Source organism: Phyllobates terribilis, unplaced genomic scaffold, assembly GCF_046119375.1.
Source record: "Phyllobates terribilis strain yellow unplaced genomic scaffold, ASM4611937v1 Scaffold_142__1_contigs__length_4687701, whole genome shotgun sequence".
Classification (NCBI taxonomy): Eukaryota; Metazoa; Chordata; class Amphibia; order Anura; family Dendrobatidae; genus Phyllobates; species Phyllobates terribilis.
The window spans coordinates 992,166-1,019,888 of record NW_027362902.1 but is presented as its reverse complement, the minus strand read 5'-3'; the positions used below and the strand labels follow the sequence as shown (position 1 = coordinate 1,019,888).

At 43.4% G+C, this 27,723-nt stretch overlaps 14 non-coding genes across 14 annotated transcripts; all 14 read right to left on the bottom strand.

The window, feature by feature from the left end:
* Positions 1 to 457: 457 nt before the first annotated feature.
* Positions 458 to 648, bottom strand: LOC141205669 (U2 spliceosomal RNA). Its single transcript, XR_012276348.1, has one exon. It is a non-coding gene; the product is annotated as a U2 spliceosomal RNA (small nuclear RNA).
* Positions 649 to 1,763: 1,115 nt separating this feature from the next.
* Positions 1,764 to 1,954, bottom strand: LOC141205658 (U2 spliceosomal RNA). The gene has a single exon (XR_012276337.1). It is a non-coding gene; the product is annotated as a U2 spliceosomal RNA (small nuclear RNA).
* A 1,112-nt stretch (positions 1,955 to 3,066) lies between these two features.
* Positions 3,067 to 3,257, bottom strand: LOC141206072 (U2 spliceosomal RNA). The gene has a single exon (XR_012276738.1). It is a non-coding gene; the product is annotated as a U2 spliceosomal RNA (small nuclear RNA).
* Positions 3,258 to 4,369: 1,112 nt separating this feature from the next.
* LOC141205646 (U2 spliceosomal RNA) lies at positions 4,370 to 4,560 on the bottom strand. The gene has a single exon (XR_012276326.1). It is a non-coding gene; the product is annotated as a U2 spliceosomal RNA (small nuclear RNA).
* A 1,115-nt stretch (positions 4,561 to 5,675) lies between these two features.
* Positions 5,676 to 5,866, bottom strand: LOC141205634 (U2 spliceosomal RNA). Its single transcript, XR_012276315.1, has one exon. It is a non-coding gene; the product is annotated as a U2 spliceosomal RNA (small nuclear RNA).
* Positions 5,867 to 6,981: 1,115 nt separating this feature from the next.
* LOC141206294 (U2 spliceosomal RNA) lies at positions 6,982 to 7,171 on the bottom strand. The gene has a single exon (XR_012276933.1). It is a non-coding gene; the product is annotated as a U2 spliceosomal RNA (small nuclear RNA).
* Positions 7,172 to 13,346: 6,175 nt separating this feature from the next.
* Positions 13,347 to 13,537, bottom strand: LOC141205622 (U2 spliceosomal RNA). The gene has a single exon (XR_012276303.1). It is a non-coding gene; the product is annotated as a U2 spliceosomal RNA (small nuclear RNA).
* Positions 13,538 to 14,652: 1,115 nt separating this feature from the next.
* Positions 14,653 to 14,843, bottom strand: LOC141205610 (U2 spliceosomal RNA). Its single transcript, XR_012276292.1, has one exon. It is a non-coding gene; the product is annotated as a U2 spliceosomal RNA (small nuclear RNA).
* Positions 14,844 to 15,958: 1,115 nt separating this feature from the next.
* On the bottom strand, positions 15,959 to 16,149 carry LOC141205599 (U2 spliceosomal RNA). The gene has a single exon (XR_012276281.1). It is a non-coding gene; the product is annotated as a U2 spliceosomal RNA (small nuclear RNA).
* A 1,118-nt stretch (positions 16,150 to 17,267) lies between these two features.
* LOC141205988 (U2 spliceosomal RNA) lies at positions 17,268 to 17,458 on the bottom strand. The gene has a single exon (XR_012276657.1). It is a non-coding gene; the product is annotated as a U2 spliceosomal RNA (small nuclear RNA).
* Positions 17,459 to 18,573: 1,115 nt separating this feature from the next.
* On the bottom strand, positions 18,574 to 18,764 carry LOC141205587 (U2 spliceosomal RNA). The gene has a single exon (XR_012276270.1). It is a non-coding gene; the product is annotated as a U2 spliceosomal RNA (small nuclear RNA).
* Positions 18,765 to 19,882: 1,118 nt separating this feature from the next.
* Positions 19,883 to 20,073, bottom strand: LOC141205987 (U2 spliceosomal RNA). Its single transcript, XR_012276656.1, has one exon. It is a non-coding gene; the product is annotated as a U2 spliceosomal RNA (small nuclear RNA).
* Positions 20,074 to 21,191: 1,118 nt separating this feature from the next.
* Positions 21,192 to 21,382, bottom strand: LOC141205575 (U2 spliceosomal RNA). The gene has a single exon (XR_012276259.1). It is a non-coding gene; the product is annotated as a U2 spliceosomal RNA (small nuclear RNA).
* A 1,118-nt stretch (positions 21,383 to 22,500) lies between these two features.
* Positions 22,501 to 22,687, bottom strand: LOC141206243 (U2 spliceosomal RNA). The gene has a single exon (XR_012276903.1). It is a non-coding gene; the product is annotated as a U2 spliceosomal RNA (small nuclear RNA).
* Positions 22,688 to 27,723: the final 5,036 nt, after the last annotated feature.

Sequence of the window (27,723 nt, the reverse complement as noted above, 5' to 3'; positions counted from 1 at the left end):
GAAATTTTAAGCGCAGCAGAGTAACCAGCGCACATACCTGTTAGCTCAGGTGAGTTTAAAAGGCTGCTGTTGATAACAAGGGCATTTGCTAAATAGATGGTGTGTGTGCAACAATATACTGAAAGGTCAATTATATTGTGCAGCTTATCTCACCACCTGTAGTTATTTAGGTGAAAGCTCCAAAATGCTTGCCTAATATGTCTGTTTATCCAAAAGGAAGTAAAAAGGGAGAGCTAGAAAGATAGCATTGCATCACATTACATGGCAATGCAATGCACAGTTGATGAAGTTGAACCAAAATGAGCTTGTAATCTGGCTTCTGCAACTTTGAACATGAAAAATCCAATGAGGAGAAGAAAAGCAAAGCCAAAGAGTCCATCCCAAAATCCGACAAACAAGCAAAATGAACAAAAAACATTGAATTCAATTCTTTCTGATTTTATAAACTGCATTAAAGAAGGGGTGCACCGGTCCTGGAGATACTGCAATACCAGGTCAATGCGTGGAGTGGACAGAGCAAGCTCTTTTTCCATCTCCCTGTTCTAAAAATCCATTTAATATATGGTCCCCAGATAGGGGACGTATCAGATATTAAACTGATAAGAACAGATACTACACTTGATCTTAGCCAAAAGGCCGAGAAGCGATAACCAGAATTGGTTTCAAACTACGGAGCCACCCAAGGATACTGAAAAGTCCATTTGTGGAGATGAGCTCCTGGACTCCCGTTAAGAAGACATGTTGTCAACCTCTAGATCCCTTACATGCCTGCACTTTTCGGCTTGCTGCTGCTGCAATCCACGCGTTTTAGATCTGCATAACTCCACCTCTTTAAACACAGCACCTTCACCCCCTGCTGTTCCCACCCGCCTCAACACCGTTGGAAGGGAGGAGAACCAATTAAGGCGGGGGGTGGGGTGGAACGAGCAGCTGTCTACCCTTAGCAGGAGGGCTCCTGATTACATACCTCTCCTGCTGCTGCTGCTGCTGGCTGTCCAGCAGCAGACTGAAGGTGGCTGCTGCTGTGCACAGGTATATAAAGGCTCAGAGCCTATTATGACACGCGCAGCCAGCGTTCCATTGCCACATTCCATCTACTGCAGGCAGGATACCTGGCTGGCTGAATGTCGCTGAGAAGCTCACAGAGACCGCCATAAGCAACAGTTTAACAGAATGCCACAGACTAATCAACCAAACTTTTTGGGTTGGGTTCTCTTTTATAGTCTGCAGGCATTAAATGAAAGAAGTCAGTGTTCCAGCAGAAGGAGACAACGTTTCAGAAAAGGCATTGTAGCAAACCAAAAAAGAAATTTTAAGCGCAGCAGAGTAACCAGCGCACATACCTGTTAGCTCAGGTGAGTTTAAAAGGCTGCTGTTGATAACAAGGGCATTTGCTAAATAGATGGTGTGTGTGCAACAATATACTGAAAGGTCAATTATATTGTGCAGCTTATCTCACCACCTGTAGTTATTTAGGTGAAAGCTCCAAAATGCTTGCCTAATATGTCTGTTTGTCCAAAAGGAAGTAAAAAGGGAGAGCTAGAAAGATAGCATTGCATCACATTACATGGCAATGCAATGCACAGTTGCTGAAGTTGAACCAAAATGAGCTTGTAATCTGGCTTCTGCAACTTTGAACATGAAAAATCCAATGAGGAGAAGAAAAGCAAAGCCAAAGAGTCCATCCCAAAATCCGACAAACAAGCAAAATGAACAAAAAACATTGAATTCAATTCTTTCTGATTTTAGAAACTGCATTAAAGAAGGGGTGCACCGGTCCTGGAGATACTGCAATACCAGGTCAATGCGTGGAGTGGACAGAGCAAGCTCTTTTTCCATCTCCCTGTTCTAAAAATCCATTTAATATATGGTCCCCAGATAGGGGACGTATCAGATATTAAACTGATAAGAACAGATACTACACTTGATCTTAGCCAAAAGGCCGAGAAGCGATAACCAGAATTGGTTTCAAACTACGGAGCCACCCAAGGATCCTGAAAAGTCCATTTGTGGAGATGAGCTCCTGGACTCCCGTTAAGAAGACATGTTGTCAACCTCTAGATCCCTTACATGCCTGCACTTTTCGGCTTGCTGCTGCTGCAATCCACGCGTTTTAGATCTGCATAACTCCACCTCTTTAAACACAGCACCTTCACCCCCTGCTGTTCCCACCCGCCTCAACACCGTTGGAAGGGAGGAGAACCAATTAAGGCGGGGGGTGGGGTGGAACGAGCAGCTGTCTACCCTTAGCAGGAGGGCTCCTGATTACATACCTCTCCTGCTGCTGCTGCTGGCTGTCCAGCAGCAGACTGAAGGTGGCTGCTGCTGTGCACAGGTATATAAAGGCTCAGAGCCTATTATGACACGCGCAGCCAGCGTTCCATTGCCACATTCCATCTACTGCAGGCAGGATACCTGGCTGGCTGAATGTCGCTGAGAAGCTCACAGAGACCGCCATAAGCAACAGTTTAACAGAATGCCACAGACTAATCAACCAAACTTTTTGGGTTGGGTTCTCTTTTATAGTCTGCAGGCATTAAATGAAAGAAGTCAGTGTTCCAGCAGAAGGAGACAACGTTTCAGAAAAGGCATTGTAGCAAACCAAAAAATAAATTTTAAGCGCAGCAGAGTAACCAGCGCACATACCTGTTAGCTCAGGTGAGTTTAAAAGGCTGCTGTTGATAACAAGGGCATTTGCTAAATAGATGGTGTGTGTGCAACAATATACTGAAAGGTCAATTATATTGTGCAGCTTATCTCACCACCTGTAGTTATTTAGGTGAAAGCTCCAAAATGCTTGCCTAATATGTCTGTTTATCCAAAAGGAAGTAAAAAGGGAGAGCTAGAAAGATAGCATTGCATCACATTACATGGCAATGCAATGCACAGTTGCTGAAGTTGAACCAAAATGAGCTTGTAATCTGGCTTCTGCAACTTTGAACATGAAAAATCCAATGAGGAGAAGAAAAGCAAAGCCAAAGAGTCCATCCCCAAATCCGACAAACAAGCAAAATGAACAAAAAACATTGAATTCAATTCTTTCTGATTTTAGAAACTGCATTAAAGAAGGGGTGCACCGGTCCTGGAGATACTGCAATACCAGGTCAATGCGTGGAGTGGACAGAGCAAGCTCTTTTTCCATCTCCCTGTTCTAAAAATCCATTTAGTATATGGTCCCCAGATAGGGGACGTATCAGATATTAAACTGATAAGAACAGATACTACACTTGATCTTAGCCAAAAGGCCGAGAAGCGATAACCAGAATTGGTTTCAAACTACGGAGCCACCCAAGGATCCTGAAAAGTCCATTTGTGGAGATGAGCTCCTGGACTCCCGTTAAGAAGACATGTTGTCAACCTCTAGATCCCTTACATGCCTGCACTTTTCGGCTTGCTGCTGCTGCAATCCACGCGTTTTAGATCTGCATAACTCCACCTCTTTAAACACAGCACCTTCACCCCCTGCTGTTCCCACCCGCCTCAACACCGTTGGAAGGGAGGAGAACCAATTAAGGCGGGGGGTGGGGTGGAACGAGCAGCTGTCTACCCTTAGCAGGAGGGCTCCTGATTACATACCTCTCCTGCTGCTGCTGCTGGCTGTCCAGCAGCAGACTGAAGGTGGCTGCTGCTGTGCACAGGTATATAAAGGCTCAGAGCCTATTATGACACGCGCAGCCAGCGTTCCATTGCCACATTCCATCTACTGCAGGCAGGATACCTGGCTGGCTGAATGTCGCTGAGAAGCTCACAGAGACCGCCATAAGCAACAGTTTAACAGAATGCCACAGACTAATCAACCAAACTTTTTGTGTTGGGTTCTCTTTTATAGTCTGCAGGCATTAAATGAAAGAAGTCAGTGTTCCAGCAGAGGGAGACAACGTTTCAGAAAAGGCATTGTAGCAAACCAAAAAAGAAATTTTAAGCGCAGCAGAGTAACCAGCGCACATACCTGTTAGCTCAGGTGAGTTTAAAAGGCTGCTGTTGATAACAAGGGCATTTGCTAAATAGATGGTGTGTGTGCAACAATATACTGAAAGGTCAATTATATTGTGCAGCTTATCTCACCACCTGTAGTTATTTAGGTGAAAGCTCCAAAATGCTTGCCTAATATGTCTGTTTATCCAAAAGGAAGTAAAAAGGGAGAGCTAGAAAGATAGCATTGCATCACATTACATGGCAATGCAATGCACAGTTGATGAAGTTGAACCAAAATGAGCTTGTAATCTGGCTTCTGCAGCTTTGAACATGAAAAATCCAATGAGGAGAAGAAAAGCAAAGCCAAAGAGTCCATCCCAAAATCCGACAAACAAGCAAAATGAACAAAAAACATTGAATTCAATTCTTTCTGATTTTATAAACTGCATTAAAGAAGGGGTGCACCGGTCCTGGAGATACTGCAATACCAGGTCAATGCGTGGAGTGGACAGAGCAAGCTCTTTTTCCATCTCCCTGTTCTAAAAATCCATTTAATATATGGTCCCCAGATAGGGGACGTATCAGATATTAAACTGATAAGAACAGATACTACACTTGATCTTAGCCAAAAGGCCGAGAAGCGATAACCAGAATTGGTTTCAAACTACGGAGCCACCCAAGGATACTGAAAAGTCCATTTGTGGAGATGAGCTCCTGGACTCCCGTTAAGAAGACATGTTGTCAACCTCTAGATCCCTTACATGCCTGCACTTTTCGGCTTGCTGCTGCTGCAATCCACGCGTTTTAGATCTGCATAACTCCACCTCTTTAAACACAGCACCTTCACCCCCTGCTGTTCCCACCCGCCTCAACACCGTTGGAAGGGAGGAGAACCAATTAAGGCGGGGGGTGGGGTGGAACGAGCAGCTGTCTACCCTTAGCAGGAGGGCTCCTGATTACATACCTCTCCTGCTGCTGCTGCTGCTGGCTGTCCAGCAGCAGACTGAAGGTGGCTGCTGCTGTGCACAGGTATATAAAGGCTCAGAGCCTATTATGACACGCGCAGCCAGCGTTCCATTGCCACATTCCATCTACTGCAGGCAGGATACCTGGCTGGCTGAATGTCGCTGAGAAGCTCACAGAGACCGCCATAAGCAACAGTTTAACAGAATGCCACAGACTAATCAACCAAACTTTTTGGGTTGGGTTCTCTTTTATAGTCTGCAGGCATTAAATGAAAGAAGTCAGTGTTCCAGCAGAAGGAGACAACGTTTCAGAAAAGGCATTGTAGCAAACCAAAAAAGAAATTTTAAGCGCAGCAGAGTAACCAGCGCACATACCTGTTAGCTCAGGTGAGTTTAAAAGGCTGCTGTTGATAACAAGGGCATTTGCTAAATAGATGGTGTGTGTGCAACAATATACTGAAAGGTCAATTATATTGTGCAGCTTATTTCACCACCTGTAGTTATTTAGGTGAAAGCTCCAAAATGCTTGCCTAATATGTCTGTTTATCCAAAAGGAAGTAAAAAGGGAGAGCTAGAAAGATAGCATTGCATCACATTACATGGCAATGCAATGCACAGTTGCTGAAGTTGAACCAAAATGAGCTTGTAATCTGGCTTCTGCAACTTTGAACATGAAAAATCCAATGAGGAGAAGAAAAGCAAAGCCAAAGAGTCCATCCCAAAATCCGACAAACAAGCAAAATGAACAAAAAACATTGAATTCAATTCTTTCTGATTTTAGAAACTGCATTAAAGAAGGGGTGCACCGGTCCTGGAGATACTGCAATACCAGGTCAATGCGTGGAGTGGACAGAGCAAGCTCTTTTTCCATCTCCCTGTTCTAAAAATCCATTTAATATATGGTCCCCAGATAGGGGACGTATCAGATATTAAACTGATAAGAACAGATACTACACTTGATCTTAGCCAAAAGGCCGAGAAGCGATAACCAGAATTGGTTTCAAACTACGGAGCCACCCAAGGATCCTGAAAAGTCCATTTGTGGAGATGAGCTCCTGGACTCCCGTTAAGAAGACATGTTGTCAACCTCTAGATCCCTTACATGCCTGCACTTTTCGGCTTGCTGCTGCTGCAATCCACGCGTTTTAGATCTGCATAACTCCACCTCTTTAAACACAGCACCTTCACCCCCTGCTGTTCCCACCCGCCTCAACACCGTTGGAAGGGAGGAGAACCAATTAAGGCGGGGGGTGGGGTGGAACGAGCAGCTGTCTACCCTTAGCAGGAGGGCTCCTGATTACATACCTCTCCTGCTGCTGCTGCTGCTGGCTGTCCAGCAGCAGACTGAAGGTGGCTGCTGCTGTGCACAGGTATATAAAGGCTCAGAGCCTATTATGACACGCGCAGCCAGCGTTCCATTGCCACATTCCATCTACTGCAGGCAGGATACCTGGCTGGCTGAATGTCGCTGAGAAGCTCACAGAGACCGCCATAAGCAACAGTTTAACAGAATGCCACAGACTAATCAACCAAACTTTTTGGGTTGGGTTCTCTTTTATAGTCTGCAGGCATTAAATGAAAGAAGTCAGTGTTCCAGCAGAAGGAGACAACGTTTCAGAAAAGGCATTGTAGCAAACCAAAAAAGAAATTTTAAGCGCAGCAGAGTAACCAGCGCACATACCTGTTAGCTCAGGTGAGTTTAAAAGGCTGCTGTTGATAACAAGGGCATTTGCTAAATAGATGGTGTGTGTGCAACAATATACTGAAAGGTCAATTATATTGTGCAGCTTATCTCACCACCTGTAGTTATTTAGGTGAAAGCTCCAAAATGCTTGCCTAATATGTCTGTTTATCCAAAAGGAAGTAAAAAGGGAGAGCTAGAAAGATAGCATTGCATCACATTACATGGCAATGCAATGCACAGTTGCTAAAGTTGAACCAAAATGAGCTTGTAATCTGGCTTCTGCAACTTTGAACATGAAAAATCCAATGAGGAGAAGAAAAGCAAAGCCAAAGAGTCCATCCCAAAATCCGACAAACAAGCAAAATGAACAAAAAACATTGAATTCAATTCTTTCTGATTTTAGAAACTGCATTAAAGAAGGGGTGCACCGGTCCTGGAGATACTGCAATACCAGGTCAATGCGTGGAGTGGACAGAGCAAGCTCTTTTTCCATCTCCCTGTTCTAAAAATCCATTTAATATATGGTCCCCAGATAGGGGACGTATCAGATATTAAACTGATAAGAACAGATCAGGTTTCAACATATTTTATTATGTGCGTAAAAGATGGTTTACAATCAAAAACAGCAACACAAACAATACATTAATAAAACACAGAATTCCACCCATAAAAACCCCATATACGATTAGCATCCCTCCTCCCAATACATTTGACATCCCTCAAGTAATAAATATACATCTGACTAAAAGCAATTTTAAGACAATCCTTCACAGAAATAGCATCACGTTTAAAAAGTAAAATATTGCGTGCCTTCCAAAGGGCGTCTTTAAAACAGTTAATCATACACCAACATATACAATACTGTTGAGGGGTCGGACATTTAAAAAGGCCATATAAAACATATTCATGGTTAAAATCTCTTAAACCGCAAGTCCATTTTAAAAGAATCCCAACTTTGTGCCAAAGTTCCTGTGCAAATGGGCAATTCCACATAAGGTGCAAGGTGGTTTCGTCATTAACACATGAGTCTCTGGGGCATTTTGCTCTGGCCACCAGGCCTCTCCTGTGTTGAAACTCTCTGGTGGGGAGGCACTGGTGGACCACCATCCATGCGATGTCCTTATGTCCATTTGCTAAGAATTTCCCGAAGACATTCTTCCAAACTTGCTTCGATCTCTCTTCTGAGAAATTTACTATGGGGGTCACATCTTCATTCCTCCTCAGAAAAGATAAAAGCTTCTTGCGGTCTTTAAAAATGTCCATATTAAAATCACCAAGGCTATAAAATCGAACAGTCTTTTCTAAGATTGCTTGGTGTTTGGGGGAGCATAGTAAAACAGGGGAATTCAACGACAACTTAAACCATCTTTTAAAAATCATCCCACAAGTATATTTTAAAAAATAACTTAGCGCACTATTACCATTAAAATGTTTGAAACAAAAGCAGAAATAATTTAAATACAAATAAATATGTAAGTCGGGGACATCTCTTCCGCCGTTCATTTTATTCTTCCTCATTATTTCTCGCCTTAATTTTTCCATTTTGGAGTTCCATAAAAACATAAAGATCATCCTAGTCATTTTTTTAATTAAAACATCAGAGGGGGGGTACACCATAGCTATATACAGTATGAGGGGTAACAACACTGATTTTATAATTAAAATTTTCCCCTCCATTGTTAGGGACCTCAAACCCCAAAATGATATTTTCTTTGACATTTTTTCTATGACATTCTCCCAGCTTTGAGTTCCCACATTCTCCTCGTTAAAAACAACTCCAAGAATTTTTACATTGTCTCGTTTTATAGTGAGCTGCGGGAGTTGGGCGGTGTCCCAGGATCCCAAAGTCAGACATTCAGATTTATTTAAATTAAGTTTAAACCCGGATGCCTGGGAAAAAAATTCAATGCGCAACACCGCCCTCCGGAGGGAAGCAGGGTCCACGCACACAACCGTCACGTCATCCATGTAGCCAAAGACTCTCACATCACTGCCACCTCCGCCAGGAACAGGAACCCCTCTAATCACTTTGTCTTTCCTTATTGCGCTCAGCAGGGGCTCCATGGCGCAGATGAACAGGATGGGCGACAAGGGGCATCCCTGCTTCACTCCGGACTCAAGGGGAACTCCATCTGTTAAAAAGCCATTAAGAGAAATTTGACTAAAACAATTTTTATATAAAATCTTAATACAATTTAAAAGCATATTAGGGATACCCATTCTTTTTAAAACTCTAAAAAGAAATCTATGAGAGACTCTATCGAAAGCTTTTTCAAAATCTAGGGCTAAAAGAGCTACATTTTGACCCCGGTCTCTGGAATACCAAATTACATCCCTTAATACGTTTAAAACCTCTGAAATACTTCTGCCTGGTACACTACAAACCTGCTCAGGCTGGATTAGTTTGGCAATGACATTCCTGAGCCGGTTTGCAACCACCTTAGCAAGTACCTTGTAATCAACGTTTAGGAGAGTTATGGGTCTCCAATTCGCTAGAGCACTGCGATCACCTTTTTTATATATCAAAGACACCACTCCTCTCCTCCACGAAAATGGCAACTGTTCAGAAATAAAAACTTCTTTAAAAAGCATAAAAAGGTCCTCTTTTAAAATGTCCCAAAAAGTAAGGTAAAATTCTACAGGTAGTCCGTCACACCCAGGTGCTTTACCCTTAGAGAAACTTTTAAAAACATAAAATAATTCCTCTAAAACAATATCGCGTTCTAAAAACTCCTGGTCTGTAAAATTTAACTTAAAATCGAGATCATTAAGAGCATCAGATAAAAAGGACTCATCTATACACTTTTTACTAAAAAGATGCTTATAAAAGTTAAAAGTAGCATTCAACATTCCCTGCATAGATGTTTCACCCTCTAGATTTGTGATCACTTCTCTTTTATCCATGACTTTTTTGAAGAAGAAGCGAGAGCACTTCTCTCCCTCCTCCAAGTGCTGCACTCTAGAGTTAAAAATAATCTCTTTCCCCTTTGTGTCTATGCAGTTCTGGATTTCAGTTTTTAGGCTAGCAATATCATCTCCCACCTCCACCCCTAGCTCTTTGAATTTAAAAAGTGTTTGCAGTTTGGTGTTAAGATCACTAAAACATCTTTTTTTCTCTCTAGCTTTACGTCTCCCTGCTTTTATAAAAAACATTCTGACTTTTTTTTTCAAATTTTCCCACCAGGTTACCATAGGGGCATCAGAAGGTTTTTGTCGCCGCCAGGCTTGATAGGCTTTACCAAAGTCTTGTCGAATCAGAGGGTCCTCCAGCAGGTAAGTACTTAGACGCCAGAGGCCCCTGTTGACCCTCTGTTCATCCCGGTATTCTAGGTGCACCTCCAAGCCCTTATGGTCAGAAAATATATTTGATGTTAAAACACATTTTACAGGGTTAAAATCATCTGATAGGAAAATAAAATCGATCCTGGAGGACACCCCTCTTCCGGACCACGTATAACCAGGGTCCGTCGGCAGGAGTGACCTCCACGCATCGCATAATTTAAAATCAGTTATAAAATCTTTCAATAGATGACATGACTTATCCAATTTGCGTAAAGGGTCACCCCCCGCTCGTTGTTCACTAGCACAAAGACAATTAAAATCACCCCCTACAATCAGGGGAGATGACCCAGTACAGTACAATGGCAATATCCCAAATAAATTAATTCTCTCTTGCTTATCAGGGGAAGCATAAACATTCATTACACGTAGGGTAAAACCATTAAATTTAAAATGCACTAAAACCACTCTGCCTGGTACTATTTCTGTGACAGTATTTATAGCAATATTTCTCCCACGACAGAGGAAGCCCACCCCCGCTGACTTGTTGTCATTGGAGCCAGACCAGATGGAGGGCCCCAGTCTCCAAACTATCTTGATGTCATTATAATTTAGTGCATGTTGTATCCCGCATTCCTGTAATAAACATATGTCAAAGTCAGTGGTTTCTAAGTACTTAAATAGAGCAGCCCTACGAACTGGGCTCTTTAATGACCTCACATTCAGTGAGACAAGTCTTAATGTGGGCATTCATAGGTCAGGGTGGTGGATCTTCCATGAGGACACCTGACTCAAAGCCCTGTATGCCAAATTGCTCCAGGACATCCGGGCTAGAGGACCCAAATGACTCGATATTCTGTGAGCCGGCGGTTGCCCCCTCGTAGGTCACGGTTCCCAGCCACATTCCAGGAGACGCTGGGGCTTCGACATTCCGTCTCTTTTTCGGGGCAGACTCCACTAGGTCACTGGTGCAGTCCTCCTCTTCCTCCACCTCCTCCAGGGGGAGAGACTGGTCCATCAGGATAAGATCACCAACACAGATTCCCTGATGTTCGCCACCTAGAAGCAAAGCCCCCTCATCTGGCTGGCTAATCGCCCTGGAAGATCCTGAGGCCATCGCTGCGTGGTCCCCTGTAGCCAACCGCACAGGGGCACCACCCTCCAGCCCAACAGGATCGGTATCGGGAACCATCGACACGGAGGATACCCTCCCAGAAGGAGGACCCCTCCGCTCCGGTCCATGCGAGGTCCGCCCATCGTTAAGGGACTTCGATGCAGGGGCCGCCCCAGAGGGGCCTCCGGCTCCCTGCTCCATCCCAGCCTTCTCGCCCTTCGAACCGCCCTCCGACGCCGGCCCGCCAGTGAAGACCGGCGGGCGCATCGGCTCAGCTGCAGAAGATACAGCTTCTGCGTAAGTCCTGGTCCTGGTCCTGTTGGGGCATCCTCGGAACATGTGCCCCGCCTCACCACAAAGATTGCATTTCCTCCCAGCGGGACAGTCCTTCATTAAATGTCCGTAACAGCTGCAATTATTGCAGCGGTCTACTTTCCTGCCCGTGCAGGACGTTTGGGTATGACCCATTTGTCCACAGTTCCTGCAACATACCGGCATTCCAGGGTAAAATAAGTAGCCTCTGCTCTTACCGATCACAAATGTTGAGGGAGGGTGTAGCATTCCTCCCACTCCGCTTGGGTCCCTCTTTAGACGGGCCATGTACCTCCTCTTGCCGCACCAGAAGCCTACCGCGTTCTTCACAGTGCCCAGGTATCTCAGATCATCACAATAACGGATAAGGTAGGTCGAGATGTCTGCAGCTTCCACAAAGGGGTTCGGGAAATGCACCACGATAGGGATCTCGTCATAGGCATACAAGAGACAAAAGGTTAGTCCATCCAATTCATCTAAGTAGTTTTTCTCATTTACCTTTTGTACGAGTTGGTGACAGCATCCCTGGCTCTTGAAGGTGATGGTGTAAGTCCCCTTGTACTCATTGTCCTGGAAGCAGAATATGTCTTCCCGCCGAAACTCCAGAACTCCAAGCAGAATCCTATGGCAGATGTAGTCCAAGTTCTTCTCCGTCCTCGATCCTGCTCCAACTTCAATCCTCACGGTGTTCCGCATCCGGGCATCACCCGATGAATATGTGAGCGTTGCCGGCATCCTTCACTCAGGAACGTACCGACTCTTCTCTCTGAAAGGCGCAAGCCTTCATGGGATCCCTTCCCGTTGCTCCCGGACTAATCCTTCCTCCCAATAGCAGCAGGGGGGTTAAGTCCCTCCGAAGAGGAACGATCCCCCCAGGCTGAGAGAAAGGGTACCAAGAGCACCTCACAGGCAAGACCACACAGGTAAACCTGATAGATCGTGCCAAAAGGCCGAGAAGCGATAACCAGAATTGGTTTCAAACTACGGAGCCACCCAAGGATCCTGAAAAGTCCATTTGTGGAGATGAGCTCCTGGACTCCCGTTAAGAAGACATGTTGTCAACCTCTAGATCCCTTACATGCCTGCACTTTTCGGCTTGCTGCTGCTGCAATCCACGCGTTTTAGATCTGCATAACTCCACCTCTTTAAACACAGCACCTTCACCCCCTGCTGTTCCCACCCGCCTCAACACCGTTGGAAGGGAGGAGAACCAATTAAGGCGGGGGGTGGGGTGGAACGAGCAGCTGTCTACCCTTAGCAGGAGGGCTGCTGATTACATACCTCTCCTGCTGCTGCTGCTGCTGGCTGTCCAGCAGCAGACTGAAGGTGGCTGCTGCTGTGCACAGGTATATAAAGGCTCAGAGCCTATTATGACACGCGCAGCCAGCGTTCCATTGCCACATTCCATCTACTGCAGGCAGGATACCTGGCTGGCTGAATGTCGCTGAGAAGCTCACAGAGACCGCCATAAGCAACAGTTTAACAGAATGCCACAGACTAATCAACCAAACTTTTTGGGTTGGGTTCTCTTTTATAGTCTGCAGGCATTAAATGAAAGAAGTCAGTGCTCCAGCAGAGGGAGACAACGTTTCAGAAAAGGCATTGTAGCAAACCAAAAAAGAAATTTTAAGCGCAGCAGAGTAACCAGCGCACATACCTGTTAGCTCAGGTGAGTTTAAAAGGCTGCTGTTGATAACAAGGGCATTTGCTAAATAGATGGTGTGTGTGCAACAATATACTGAAAGGTCAATTATATTGTGCAGCTTATCTCACCACCTGTAGTTATTTAGGTGAAAGCTCCAAAATGCTTGCCTAATATGTCTGTTTATCCAAAAGGAAGTAAAAAGGGAGAGCTAGAAAGATAGCATTGCATTACATTACATGGCAATGCAATGCACAGTTGCTGAAGTTGAACCAAAATCAGCTTGTAATCTGGCTTCTGCAACTTTGAACATGAAAAATCCAATGAGGAGAAGAAAAGCAAAGCCAAAGAGTCCATCCCAAAATCCGACAAACAAGCAAAATGAACAAAAAACATTGAATTCAATTCTTTCTGATTTTAGAAACTGCATTAAAGAAGGGGTGCACCGGTCCTGGAGATACTGCAATACCAGGTCAATGCGTGGAGTGGACAGAGCAAGCTCTTTTTCCATCTCCCTGTTCTAAAAATCCATTTAATATATGGTCCCCAGATAGGGGACGTATCAGATATTAAACTGATAAGAACAGATACTACACTTGATCTTAGCCAAAAGGCCGAGAAGCGATAACCAGAATTGGTTTCAAACTACGGAGCCACCCAAGGATCCTGAAAAGTCCATTTGTGGAGATGAGCTCCTGGACTCCCGTTAAGAAGACATGTTGTCAACCTCTAGATCCCTTACATGCCTGCACTTTTCGGCTTGCTGCTGCTGCAATCCACGCGTTTTAGATCTGCATAACTCCACCTCTTTAAACACAGCACCTTCACCCCCTGCTGTTCCCACCCGCCTCAACACCGTTGGAAGGGAGGAGAACCAATTAAGGTGGGAGGTGGGGTGGAACGAGCAGCTGTCTACCCTTAGCAGGAGGGCTGCTGATTACATACCTCTCCTGCTGCTGCTGCTGCTGGCTGTCCAGCAGCAGACTGAAGGTGGCTGCTGCTGTGCACAGGTATATAAAGGCTCAGAGCCTATTATGACACGCGCAGCCAGCGTTCCATTGCCACATTCCATCTACTGCAGGCAGGATACCTGGCTGGCTGAATGTCGCTGAGAAGCTCACAGAGACCGCCATAAGCAACAGTTTAACAGAATGCCACAGACTAATCAACCAAACTTTTTGGGTTGGGTTCTCTTTTATAGTCTGCAGGCATTAAATGAAAGAAGTCAGTGTTCCAGCAGAGGGAGACAACGTTTCAGAAAAGGCATTGTAGCAAACCAAAAAAGAAATTTTAAGCGCAGCAGAGTAACCAGCGCACATACCTGTTAGCTCAGGTGAGTTTAAAAGGCTGCTGTTGATAACAAGGGCATTTGCTAAATAGATGGTGTGTGTGCAACAATATACTGAAAGGTCAATTATATTGTGCAGCTTATCTCACCACCTGTAGTTATTTAGGTGAAAGCTCCAAAATGCTTGCCTAATATGTCTGTTTATCCAAAAGGAAGTAAAAAGGGAGAGCTAGAAAGATAGCATTGCATTACATTACATGGCAATGCAATGCACAGTTGCTGAAGTTGAACCAAAATGAGCTTGTAATCTGGCTTCTGCAACTTTGAACATGAAAAATCCAATGAGGAGAAGAAAAGCAAAGCCAAAGAGTCCATCCCAAAATCCGACAAACAAGCAAAATGAACAAAAAACATTGAATTCAATTCTTTCTGATTTTAGAAACTGCATTAAAGAAGGGGTGCACCGGTCCTGGAGATACTGCAATACCAGGTCAATGCGTGGAGTGGACAGAGCAAGCTCTTTTTCCATCTCCCTGTTCTAAAAATCCATTTAATATATGGTCCCCAGATAGGGGACGTATCAGATATTAAACTGATAAGAACAGATACTACACTTGATCTTAGCCAAAAGGCCGAGAAGCGATAACCAGAATTGGTTTCAAACTACGGAGCCACCCAAGGATCCTGAAAAGTCCATTTGTGGAGATGAGCTCCTGGACTCCCGTTAAGAAGACATGTTGTCAACCTCTAGATCCCTTACATGCCTGCACTTTTCGGCTTGCTGCTGCTGCAATCCACGCGTTTTAGATCTGCATAACTCCACCTCTTTAAACACAGCACTTTCACCCCCTGCTGTTCCCACCCGCCTCAACACCGTTGGAAGGGAGGAGAACCAGTTAAGGCGGGGGGTGGGGTGGAACGAGCAGCTGTCTACCCTTAGCAGGAGGGCTGCTGATTACATACCTCTCCTGCTGCTGCTGCTGCTGGCTGTCCAGCAGCAGACTGAAGGTGGCTGCTGCTGTGCACAGGTATATAAAGGCTCAGAGCCTATTATGACACGCGCAGCCAGCGTTCCATTGCCACATTCCATCTACTGCAGGCAGGATACCTGGCTGGCTGAATGTCGCTGAGAAGCTCACAGAGACCGCCATAAGCAACAGTTTAACAGAATGCCACAGACTAATCAACCAAACTTTTTGGGTTGGGTTCTCTTTTATAGTCTGCAGGCATTAAATGAAAGAAGTCAGTGTTCCAGCAGAGGGAGACAACGTTTCAGAAAAGGCATTGTAGCAAACCAAAAAAGAAATTTTAAGCGCAGCAGAGTAACCAGCGCACATACCTGTTAGCTCAGGTGAGTTTAAAAGGCTGCTGTTGATAACAAGGGCATTTGCTAAATAGATGGTGTGTGTGCAACAATATACTGAAAGGTCAATTATATTGTGCAGCTTATCTCACCACCTGTAGTTATTTAGGTGAAAGCTCCAAAATGCTTGCCTAATATGTCTGTTTATCCAAAAGGAAGTAAAAAGGGAGAGCTAGAAAGATAGCATTTCATTACATTACATGGCAATGCAATGCACAGTTGCTGAAGTTGAACCAAAATGAGCTTGTAATCTGGCTTCTGCAACTTTGAACATGAAAAATCCAATGAGGAGAAGAAAAGCAAAGCCAAAGAGTCCATCCCAAAATCCGACAAACAAGCAAAATGAACAAAAAACATTGAATTCAATTCTTTCTGATTTTAGAAACTGCATTAAAGAAGGGGTGCACCGGTCCTGGAGATACTGCAATACCAGGTCAATGCGTGGAGTGGACAGAGCAAGCTCTTTTTCCATCTCCCTGTTCTAAAAATCCATTTAATATATGGTCCCCAGATAGGGGACGTATCAGATATTAAACTGATAAGAACAGATACTACACTTGATCTTAGCCAAAAGGCCGAGAAGCGATAACCAGAATTGGTTTCAAACTACGGAGCCACCCAAGGATCCTGAAAAGTCCATTTGTGGAGATGAGCTCCTGGACTCCCGTTAAGAAGACATGTTGTCAACCTCTAGATCCCTTACATGCCTGCACTTTTCGGCTTGCTGCTGCTGCAATCCACGCGTTTTAGATCTGCATAACTCCACCTCTTTAAACACAGCACCTTCACCCCCTGCTGTTCCCACCCGCCTCAACACCGTTGGAAGGGAGGAGAACCAATTAAGGCGGGGGGTGGGGTGGAACGAGCAGCTGTCTACCCTTAGCAGGAGGGCTGCTGATTACATACCTCTCCTGCTGCTGCTGCTGCTGCTGGCTGTCCAGCAGCAGACTGAAGGTGGCTGCTGCTGTGCACAGGTATATAAAGGCTCAGAGCCTATTATGACACGCGCAGCCAGCGTTCCATTGCCACATTCCATCTACTGCAGGCAGGATACCTGGCTGGCTGAATGTCGCTGAGAAGCTCACAGAGACCGCCATAAGCAACAGTTTAACAGAATGCCACAGACTAATCAACCAAACTTTTTGGGTTGGGTTCTCTTTTATAGTCTGCAGGCATTAAATGAAAGAAGTCAGTGTTCCAGCAGAGGGAGACAACGTTTCAGAAAAGGCATTGTAGCAAACCAAAAAAGAAATTTTAAGCGCAGCAGAGTAACCAGCGCACATACCTGTTAGCTCAGGTGAGTTTAAAAGGCTGCTGTTGATAACAAGGGCATTTGCTAAATAGATGGTGTGTGTGCAACAATATACTGAAAGGTCAATTATATTGTGCAGCTTATCTCACCACCTGTAGTTATTTAGGTGAAAGCTCCAAAATGCTTGCCTAATATGTCTGTTTATCCAAAAGGAAGTAAAAAGGGAGAGCTAGAAAGATAGCATTTCATTACATTACATGGCAATGCAATGCACAGTTGCTGAAGTTGAACCAAAATGAGCTTGTAATCTGGCTTCTGCAACTTTGAACATGAAAAATCCAATGAGGAGAAGAAAAGCAAAGCCAAAGAGTCCATCCCAAAATCCGACAAACAAGCAAAATGAACAAAAAACATTGAATTCAATTCTTTCTGATTTTAGAAACTGCATTAAAGAAGGGGTGCACCGGTCCTGGAGATACTGCAATACCAGGTCAATGCATGGAGTGGACAGAGCAAGCTCTTTTTCCATCTCCCTGTTCTAAAAATCCATTTAATATATGGTCCCCAGATAGGGGACGTATCAGATATTAAACTGATAAGAACAGATACTACACTTGATCTTAGCCAAAAGGCCGAGAAGCGATAACCAGAATTGGTTTCAAACTACGGAGCCACCCAAGGATCCTGAAAAGTCCATTTGTGGAGATGAGCTCCTGGACTCCCGTTAAGAAGACATGTTGTCAACCTCTAGATCCCTTACATGCCTGCACTTTTCGGCTTGCTGCTGCTGCAATCCACGCGTTTTAGATCTGCATAACTCCACCTCTTTAAACACAGCACCTTCACCCCCTGCTGTTCCCACCCGCCTCAACACCGTTGGAAGGGAGGAGAACCAATTAAGGCGGGGGGTGGGGTGGAACGAGCAGCTGTCTACCCTTAGCAGGAGGGCTGCTGATTACATACCTCTCCTGCTGCTGCTGCTGCTGGCTGTCCAGCAGCAGACTGAAGGTGGCTGCTGCTGTGCACAGGTATATAAAGGCTCAGAGCCTATTATGACACGCGCAGCCAGCGTTCCATTGCCACATTCCATCTACTGCAGGCAGGATACCTGGCTGGCTGAATGTCGCTGAGAAGCTCACAGAGACCGCCATAAGCAACAGTTTAACAGAATGCCACAGACTAATCAACCAAACTTTTTGGGTTGGGTTCTCTTTTATAGTCTGCAGGCATTAAATGAAAGAAGTCAGTGTTCCAGCAGAGGGAGACAACGTTTCAGAAAAGGCATTGTAGCAAACCAAAAAAGAAATTTTAAGCGCAGCAGAGTAACCAGCGCACATACCTGTTAGCTCAGGTGAGTTTAAAAGGCTGCTGTTGATAACAAGGGCATTTGCTAAATAGATGGTGTGTGTGCAACAATATACTGAAAGGTCAATTATATTGTGCAGCTTATCTCACCACCTGTAGTTATTTAGGTGAAAGCTCCAAAATGCTTGCCTAATATGTCTGTTTATCCAAAAGGAAGTAAAAAGGGAGAGCTAGAAAGATAGCATTTCATTACATTACATGGCAATGCAATGCACAGTTGCTGAAGTTGAACCAAAATGAGCTTGTAATCTGGCTTCTGCAACTTTGAACATGAAAAATCCAATGAGGAGAAGAAAAGCAAAGCCAAAGAGTCCATCCCAAAATCCGACAAACAAGCAAAATGAACAAAAAACATTGAATTCAATTCTTTCTGATTTTAGAAACTGCATTAAAGAAGGGGTGCACCGGTCCTGGAGATACTGCAATACCAGGTCAATGCGTGGAGTGGACAGAGCAAGCTCTTTTTCCATCTCCCTGTTCTAAAAATCCATTTAATATATGGTCCCCAGATAGGGGACGTATCAGATATTAAACTGATAAGAACAGATACTACACTTGATCTTAGCCAAAAGGCCGAGAAGCGATAACCAGAATTGGTTTCAAACTACGGAGCCACCCAAGGATCCTGAAAAGTCCATTTGTGGAGATGAGCTCCTGGACTCCCGTTAAGAAGACATGTTGTCAACCTCTAGATCCCTTACATGCCTGCACTTTTCGGCTTGCTGCTGCTGCAATCCACGCGTTTTAGATCTGCATAACTCCACCTCTTTAAACACAGCACCTTCACCCCCTGCTGTTCCCACCCGCCTCAACACCGTTGGAAGGGAGGAGAACCAATTAAGGCGGGGGGTGGGGTGGAACGAGCAGCTGTCTACCCTTAGCAGGAGGGCTGCTGATTACATACCTCTCCTGCTGCTGCTGCTGCTGCTGGCTGTCCAGCAGCAGACTGAAGGTGGCTGCTGCTGTGCACAGGTATATAAAGGCTCAGAGCCTATTATGACACGCGCAGCCAGTATTCCATTGCCACATTCCATCTACTGCAGGCAGGATACCTGGCTGGCTGAATGTCGCTGAGAAGCTCACAGAGACCGCCATAAGCAACAGTTTAACAGAATGCCACAGACTAATCAACCAAACTTTTTGGGTTGGGTTCTCTTTTATAGTCTGCAGGCATTAAATGAAAGAAGTCAGTGTTCCAGCAGAGGGAGACAACGTTTCAGAAAAGGCATTGTAGCAAACCAAAAAAGAAATTTTAAGCGCAGCAGAGTAACCAGCGCACATACCTGTTAGCTCAGGTGAGTTTAAAAGGCTGCTGTTGATAACAAGGGCATTTGCTAAATAGATGGTGTGTGTGCAACAATATACTGAAAGGTCAATTATATTGTGCAGCTTATCTCACCACCTGTAGTTATTTAGGTGAAAGCTCCAAAATGCTTGCCTAATATGTCTGTTTATCCAAAAGGAAGTAAAAAGGGAGAGCTAGATAGATAGCATTTCATTACATTACATGGCAATGCAATGCACAGTTGCTGAAGTTGAACCAAAATGAGCTTGTAATCTGGCTTCTGCAACTTTGAACATGAAAAATCCAATGAGGAGAAGAAAAGCAAAGCCAAAGAGTCCATCCCAAAATCCGACAAACAAGCAAAATGAACAAAAAACATTGAATTCAATTCTTTCTGATTTTAGAAACTGCATTAAAGAAGGGGTGCACCGGTCCTGGAGATACTGCAATACCAGGTCAATGCATGGAGTGGACAGAGCAAGCTCTTTTTCCATCTCCCTGTTCTAAAAATCCATTTAATATATGGTCCCCAGATAGGGGACGTATCAGATATTAAACTGATAAGAACAGATACTACACTTGATCTTAGCCAAAAGGCCGAGAAGCGATAACCAGAATTGGTTTCAAACTACGGAGCCACCCAAGGATCCTGAAAAGTCCATTTGTGGAGATGAGCTCCTGGACTCCCGTTAAGAAGACATGTTGTCAACCTCTAGATCCCTTACATGCCTGCACTTTTCGGCTTGCTGCTGCTGCAATCCACGCGTTTTAGATCTGCATAACTCCACCTCTTTAAACACAGCACCTTCACCCCCTGCTGTTCCCACCCGCCTCAACACCGTTGGAAGGGAGGAGAACCAATTAAGGCGGGGGGTGGGGTGGAACGAGCAGCTGTCTACCCTTAGCAGGAGGGCTGCTGATTACATACCTCTCCTGCTGCTGCTGCTGCTGCTGGCTGTCCAGCAGCAGACTGAAGGTGGCTGCTGCTGTGCACAGGTATATAAAGGCTCAGAGCCTATTATGACACGCGCAGCCAGTATTCCATTGCCACATTCCATCTACTGCAGGCAGGATACCTGGCTGGCTGAATGTCGCTGAGAAGCTCACAGAGACCGCCATAAGCAACAGTTTAACAGAATGCCACAGACTAATCAACCAAACTTTTTGGGTTGGGTTCTCTTTTATAGTCTGCAGGCATTAAATGAAAGAAGTCAGTGTTCCAGCAGAGGGAGACAACGTTTCAGAAAAGGCATTGTAGCAAACCAAAAAAGAAATTTTAAGCGCAGCAGAGTAACCAGCGCACATACCTGTTAGCTCAGGTGAGTTTAAAAGGCTGCTGTTGATAACAAGGGCATTTGCTAAATAGATGGTGTGTGTGCAACAATATACTGAAAGGTCAATTATATTGTGCAGCTTATCTCACCACCTGTAGTTATTTAGGTGAAAGCTCCAAAATGCTTGCCTAATATGTCTGTTTATCCAAAAGGAAGTAAAAAGGGAGAGCTAGATAGATAGCATTTCATTACATTACATGGCAATGCAATGCACAGTTGCTGAAGTTGAACCAAAATGAGCTTGTAATCTGGCTTCTGCAACTTTGAACATGAAAAATCCAATGAGGAGAAGAAAAGCAAAGCCAAAGAGTCCATCCCAAAATCCGACAAACAAGCAAAATGAACAAAAAACATTGAATTCAATTCTTTCTGATTTTAGAAACTGCATTAAAGAAGGGGTGCACCGGTCCTGGAGATACTGCAATACCAGGTCAATGCGTGGAGTGGACAGAGCAAGCTCTTTTTCCATCTCCCTGTTCTAAAAATCCATTTAATATATGGTCCCCAGATAGGGGACGTATCAGATATTAAACTGATAAGAACAGATACTACACTTGATCTTAGCCAAAAGGCCGAGAAGCGATAACCAGAATTGGTTTCAAACTACGGAGCCACCCAAGGATCCTGAAAAGTCCATTTGTGGAGATGAGCTCCTGGACTCCCGTTAAGAAGACATGTTGTCAACCTCTAGATCCCTTACATGCCTGCACTTTTCGGCTTGCTGCTGCTGCAATCCACGCGTTTTAGATCTGCATAACTCCACCTCTTTAAACACAGCACCTTCACCCCCTGCTGTTCCCACCCGCCTCAACACCGTTGGAAGGGAGGAGAACCAATTAAGGCGGGGGGTGGGGTGGAACGAGCAGCTGTCTACCCTTAGCAGGAGGGCTGCTGATTACATGCCTCTCCTGCTGCTGCTGCTGCTGCTGGCTGTCCAGCAGCAGACTGAAGGTGGCTGCTGCTGTGCACAGGTATATAAAGGCTCAGAGCCTATTATGACATGCGCAGCCAGCGTTCCATTGCCACATTCCATCTACTGCAGGCAGGATACCTGGCTGGCTGAATGTCGCTGAGAAGCTCACAGAGACCGCCATAAGCAACAGTTTAACAGAATGCCACAGACTAATCAACCAAACTTTTTGGGTTGGGTTCTCTTTTATAGTCTGCAGGCATTAAATGAAAGAAGTCAGTGTTCCAGCAGAGGGAGACAACGTTTCAGAAAAGGCATTGTAGCAAACCAAAAAAGAAATTTTAAGCGCAGCAGAGTAACCAGCGCACATACCTGTTAGCTCAGGTGAGTTTAAAAGGCTGCTGTTGATAACAAGGGCATTTGCTAAATAGATGGTGTGTGTGCAACAATATACTGAAAGGTCAATTATATTGTGCAGCTTATCTCACCACCTGTAGTTATTTAGGTGAAAGCTCCAAAATGCTTGCCTAATATGTCTGTTTATCCAAAAGGAAGTAAAAAGGGAGAGCTAGAAAGATAGCATTTCATTACATTACATGGCAATGCAATGCACAGTTGCTGAAGTTGAACCAAAATGAGCTTGTAATCTGGCTTCTGCAACTTTGAACATGAAAAATCCAATGAGGAGAAGAAAAGCAAAGCCAAAGAGTCCATCCCAAAATCCGACAAACAAGCAAAATGAACAAAAAACATTGAATTCAATTCTTTCTGATTTTAGAAACTGCATTAAAGAAGGGGTGCACCGGTCCTGGAGATACTGCAATACCAGGTCAATGCGTGGAGTGGACAGAGCAAGCTCTTTTTCCATCTCCCTGTTCTAAAAATCCATTTAATATATGGTCCCCAGATAGGGGACGTATCAGATATTAAACTGATAAGAACAGATTTTTTTTAATTTGGCTATCCCCTGCAGAGGGATAAAACCGTTTATTAAAACTTTAACAAATTACAAGCATAATTAAACAAATACCAAACGTTAAAAGACAAATGAAATTTACAAAACAAAAAAATACAAAGATTTTAAATAATTAGGTTCCATTGGTCAACAAGCCATTTTTTGGAAATATGTACATTCTTCTTTTTGTCAATTAAATAATAAGTATACATTTCACATAAACATAAACTTAAAACATCATTCACTGATAAAACATCTTGTTTAAAAATAGCAATGTTGCGCGCTTTCCAGAGAGATGACTTGGCGCAGTTCACTGTCTTCCAAGCCATTGTGTACTGGTCCATTGTGGGGCATTCCATAAGTCCATATAGCACAGTTTTATATGTAAAGTTCTTGAGGTCTGCCACCCTTTCCAGTAGGGGGAGCAGTCTTCTCCAGAAATCCTTTGCAAAATTACATGTCCATAATAGATGTTCCACCGTTTCCTCGTCTTGGCATCCGGCTCTTGGGCAGATGGCAGACCTCACAAATCCTCTTCTGTATTGGAATGCCCGGCAAGGAAGACAGCGGTGCATGCAACTCCAAGCCAGATCTCTCTGTTCATTAAAAAGATAAAAAACGTTAATCATTTTCCAGATAGACATAGATTTGTCATCATCATATCTGTCAACATTACATATTTCCTCACTTTTACGTATTTCTTTAATTAGTTTCTTACTATTTCTTAATTCCTCTATTTTCTTAGTCCCTAAATTAAAATCGGACACTATTTTCCTTAAAATCTCATAATGCGTTGACAAATTAAAAGCATGGGGCACAGATATATTAACTTCATACCATCCAAACTTTCTCATAAAAAATCCTGTATTAAAACGCATAAAAAAGGACCAATAGTGATTCTTAAAAAGGGCATTAAAACAGTAAACGAACAGATGGATTAAAAGAAACCTATTAAAATCTGGAAAATCTTTACCACCTTTTACTTTTGATTTCATCACGATTTCTCTTTTCAGCTTTTCCATTTTTGAGTTCCAAAAGAAGGTAAAACAGGTTTTGGTTATCTTTTTTAAAACATTAACAGGCGGGGGGAAAACCATGCTAAGATACAATAAAAGAGGTAAAATCACCATCTTTAAAACCAATACTTTACCCTCCATTGTAAGTCTCCTCATGTTCCACATACATATTTTCGTATTTACTTTCTGTGTAACTGTTTCCCAACTATTATAACCATCATTATTTTCAGTGAATGATATACCTAAAATGGAAATGGATTCGGAGACATTAATTGGTACATCACGTAAAATCATCCCCCCAACACTTAAAATGTTACACTTATTAAAATTGATTTTAAAACCAGAAGCTAGGCAAAAGGATTGCACTTGATGGAGAGTGGCCGTAAGTGATGGTGCATCTGTACACAAGACCGCCACGTCATCCATGTAGCCTACAACCTTGGCCTCCAAACCACCGCTTCCAGGCAGAGGGACACCGCATATCTGTTTATTTTGGCGTATTGCACATAACATTGGTTCCAGTGCACAGATAAACAGTAGGGGGGACAGAGGGCATCCCTGTTTCACCCCTGACCGTAAAAATACCTCTTGTGTCTTAAAACCATTCACTAAAATCTTACTTGTACAATCCTTGTAAAATGCTTTAAGCGATAGTAAAAACCCTTCTGGTATGCCCATTTTCTCTAAAACTTTAAAAAGATAAAAGTGTGAGACACGGTCAAATGCTTTTTCAAAATCAATAGATAAAATCGCCATTTTCCCCTTTCTGTCTTTCACATCCTCAATACAGTCTTTCACTAAATTCAGATTGTCCCATATACTGCGCCCCGGCACCCCACACACTTGATTAGAATGAATAACTTTGCTGATGACTTCTTTTAGACGATTTGCACAAATTTTAGCCATTATTTTATAGTCACAATTTAAAAGTGTTATTGGTCTCCAGTTTTCTAATTTTGATTTATCGCCTTTTTTGTATAGGAGGGAGACTTCACCTTTCTTCCAGGAATTTAATAAAACCTTATTATTAAAAACCTCAGTAAACAAATAAAACAAATCATCTTTTAAAATATCATAAAAACATACATAAAATTCTATTGGGATGCCATCAGGACCAGGGACCTTTCCAGTTTTAAAACTTTTAATAGTTTTTAACACTTCTTGTTCCGTTAAAACTTGGGATAAAAACTCTTGGGATGCGGGATCTAAAACAGCTGTTAGTCCTTGCAGCGAATCATCCATTAATTTATTATCTATATTTTTTCCATTAAAAAGATTAGAAAAAAAAACCTCAACTTTACCCAGCATATTTTTTATATTATTCTCACCATCTATATGGTCAATTATCACTTTTTCTTTTTTATTTTTCCTAAAAAAATATCTGGAACACTTTTCATTTTCTTCTATATGTTGTACTCTAGAACGAAAAATTATCTCTTTTCCTTTTTGTTCTAGCCATTTTGAAATCTCTTCTTTTAAGTTTGAAATATCAACTTGTACATCTATCCCATTGTCTCTGAGCTTAAATAATGTTTGTAGGCGGGTATTTAAAATTCTATATTCTTCATATTTTTCTTTGGCTCTACATATACTCTTTTTAATAAAAAAGTCTTTTATTTTTACTTTCATTCTATCCCACCATACACTCATAGTCTCATTTGTTTTTTTCCCTTTTCTACATTTCCTATAAAACTCAATAAAATCTGATAAAATCTGCGGGTCGGTTAAAAGGGATACGTTCATTTTCCAGCTTTTCTTACCACATTTTTTGTTGTCATTTACTTTTATGGTAAAGGATAAAAGTTTATGGTCTGAAAATATATTAGTTAAAACTTCACATTTGGCAGGTATTGTTTTATCTGAACCAAAAATAAAATCAATCCTAGAGCTACAATTAGCATTGCTCCAAGTGAAACCGGCGTCCTCTGGGCTGTCACTATGACACTCTTTATATATGTCTATCAATTTAGCATCTTTGACTATATCATGTAGCATACCTGAGGTTTTATCGTAGTTCCTGCTTACAGAGCTGGAGCGCCGGTTTTCACCTTTTAAAACACAATTAAAATCCCCTGCTAATATAAAAGGTTCAGAGTTATTAATAAATAATGGTAAAAGATCAAGCATTTCGGCTCTTTCATTTTTCTCTGGGGATCCATAAAAATTTAAAAACTGCCATCTAATACCATCAATAAAAGCTTTCACTAATAAAATACGACCTGGTAAAATTTCCTGAATAAAATCAATTAAAACGTTCCCTTTAAAAAGTATGGCTACACCCGCTGATCCTGCAGCATTCGATCCGGACCAGACAGATGGCCCACACTTCCACTCATCTTTATATTTTTGATATGACATTTCATGTGGGATATTACATTCTTGCAGAAAAAATACAGATGCAGTAAAACACGTAAAAAAATTAAAAAGAGCAGTTCTTCTCGTGTTAGATTTTATGCCTCTCACGTTGAGGGAAATACCTTTGAGTTCAGCCATCATTAGAAAATGTAGAAATTTTACTTAGGTAACTAAGAGCAACGGATTTACCTGTCCGATGAACCTGATCAGACCACTGGGCTTGCGCCTCCCTCCTCATCTGATAGTATCGTCACGAGAGTCTCCGTGGAGGAGGAAAGATTACCACATTTATATAAACCCGACGCTACACTGGCATAGCTCGGAGGGCTGGCTGGCAGAACCCGCTGGGTCTCCATTGGCTGGCCATGCAGTTCCTCATCAGGTGGGTCCCCGAGGGGTTCCGCCGCCCCTGTTTGACCTGTAGAAGGTCGTCCTATAGGAGGAGGTTGCGCACAAGGCAGAGCCTCTGACTCTTCAGAGGCAGCAAGATCCCGGTCCCCACCTGTAGCAGCGGAGACCGAAACCCCTGAGGGTCCAGCGTCCACGTCCCCTTCTGGAGAAGTGTCCATCTGTTCACCTCCTGCTGCCTCCTCCGAACCACCCTTTTTCTTTTTCTTAGGACCCACCTTTATCCACTCAGCGCCCTCAGCACTAGGAGACCCAGACTGGGCATGGGCTTCTGTGTCGGCCTTTTGCCGGTCCCTTTTGACCTTACCAGTAGTGCCCTTCTGCTCCTTCTCAGCCCTCCTTTTGGACTCCCGCAGGTCCTGCAGCCAGGTTTTGGGATTTGGTATTTTACCTGTCATAGACTCTGGAGACACTTCACTATTTGGTACGCCCTTATTGTCTCCAGAGGCTCCAGGTTGTTGTTCCTCCTCCTGAGGGGTGGTCTGATCTTTTGGTCCTTGGTCGGACGTCTTGGACTTCCCCTTTTGCTCATCTTCCCGAAATCTGTGAGGGCAAGAAAAATAAAAGTGACCTGGAGTCTGGCAAAAACTGCATTTCTTTTCCTTAGGGCATTCTTTTGTCTCATGTTCTTCACTAGCACAATTTCTACATGATACATGACAGTTTTCTTTTGAATGACCATAGCGCCTACAATTTCTGCAATATACTGGCATCCCAGAAAAGAAGAAATCCCCATTTGTTTGCCCAATTTTGAAACGGGCAGGGGGGAGCCGTATACCACCTGGTGTATTTGGATCTCTTGTACACTTCACAAGGAATTTCCACTTAGATGTCCATATGTTATATTCGTTTAATATCTTCCCAATACATTTAACACTTTTAAAATAAATTGCTAGAAATGACATTACTTCTGGAGCAGAAACAAAGGGCGAAAATATTTTTACAATAACCAGTCTTACCTCATCCAGGACGTGCTCAACAATTTGTATCCCTTTCAAAACAGGACTATTTTCAACTTTTTTTAACTTTTCTAGTACATCTCTAAAAATACCTTCTCCGGTGAATGTGATGTCATAGTCACCTCTTCTGGGATAATCCTGGATGGAGAGAATTTCATTCCTTTGTACGCCAAGAAGGTTCCTGAGCACGTCCTGGACTACATACCCTAATTTCCTCATATCCGAGCCACCCGCCGTGAAGTGAACTCGGATAGAGTTTTTTAGCCTTGCATAAAGAGGCACGAGGTTAGGGTCAACCTCCATGGAAAAACGCAACAAGGTT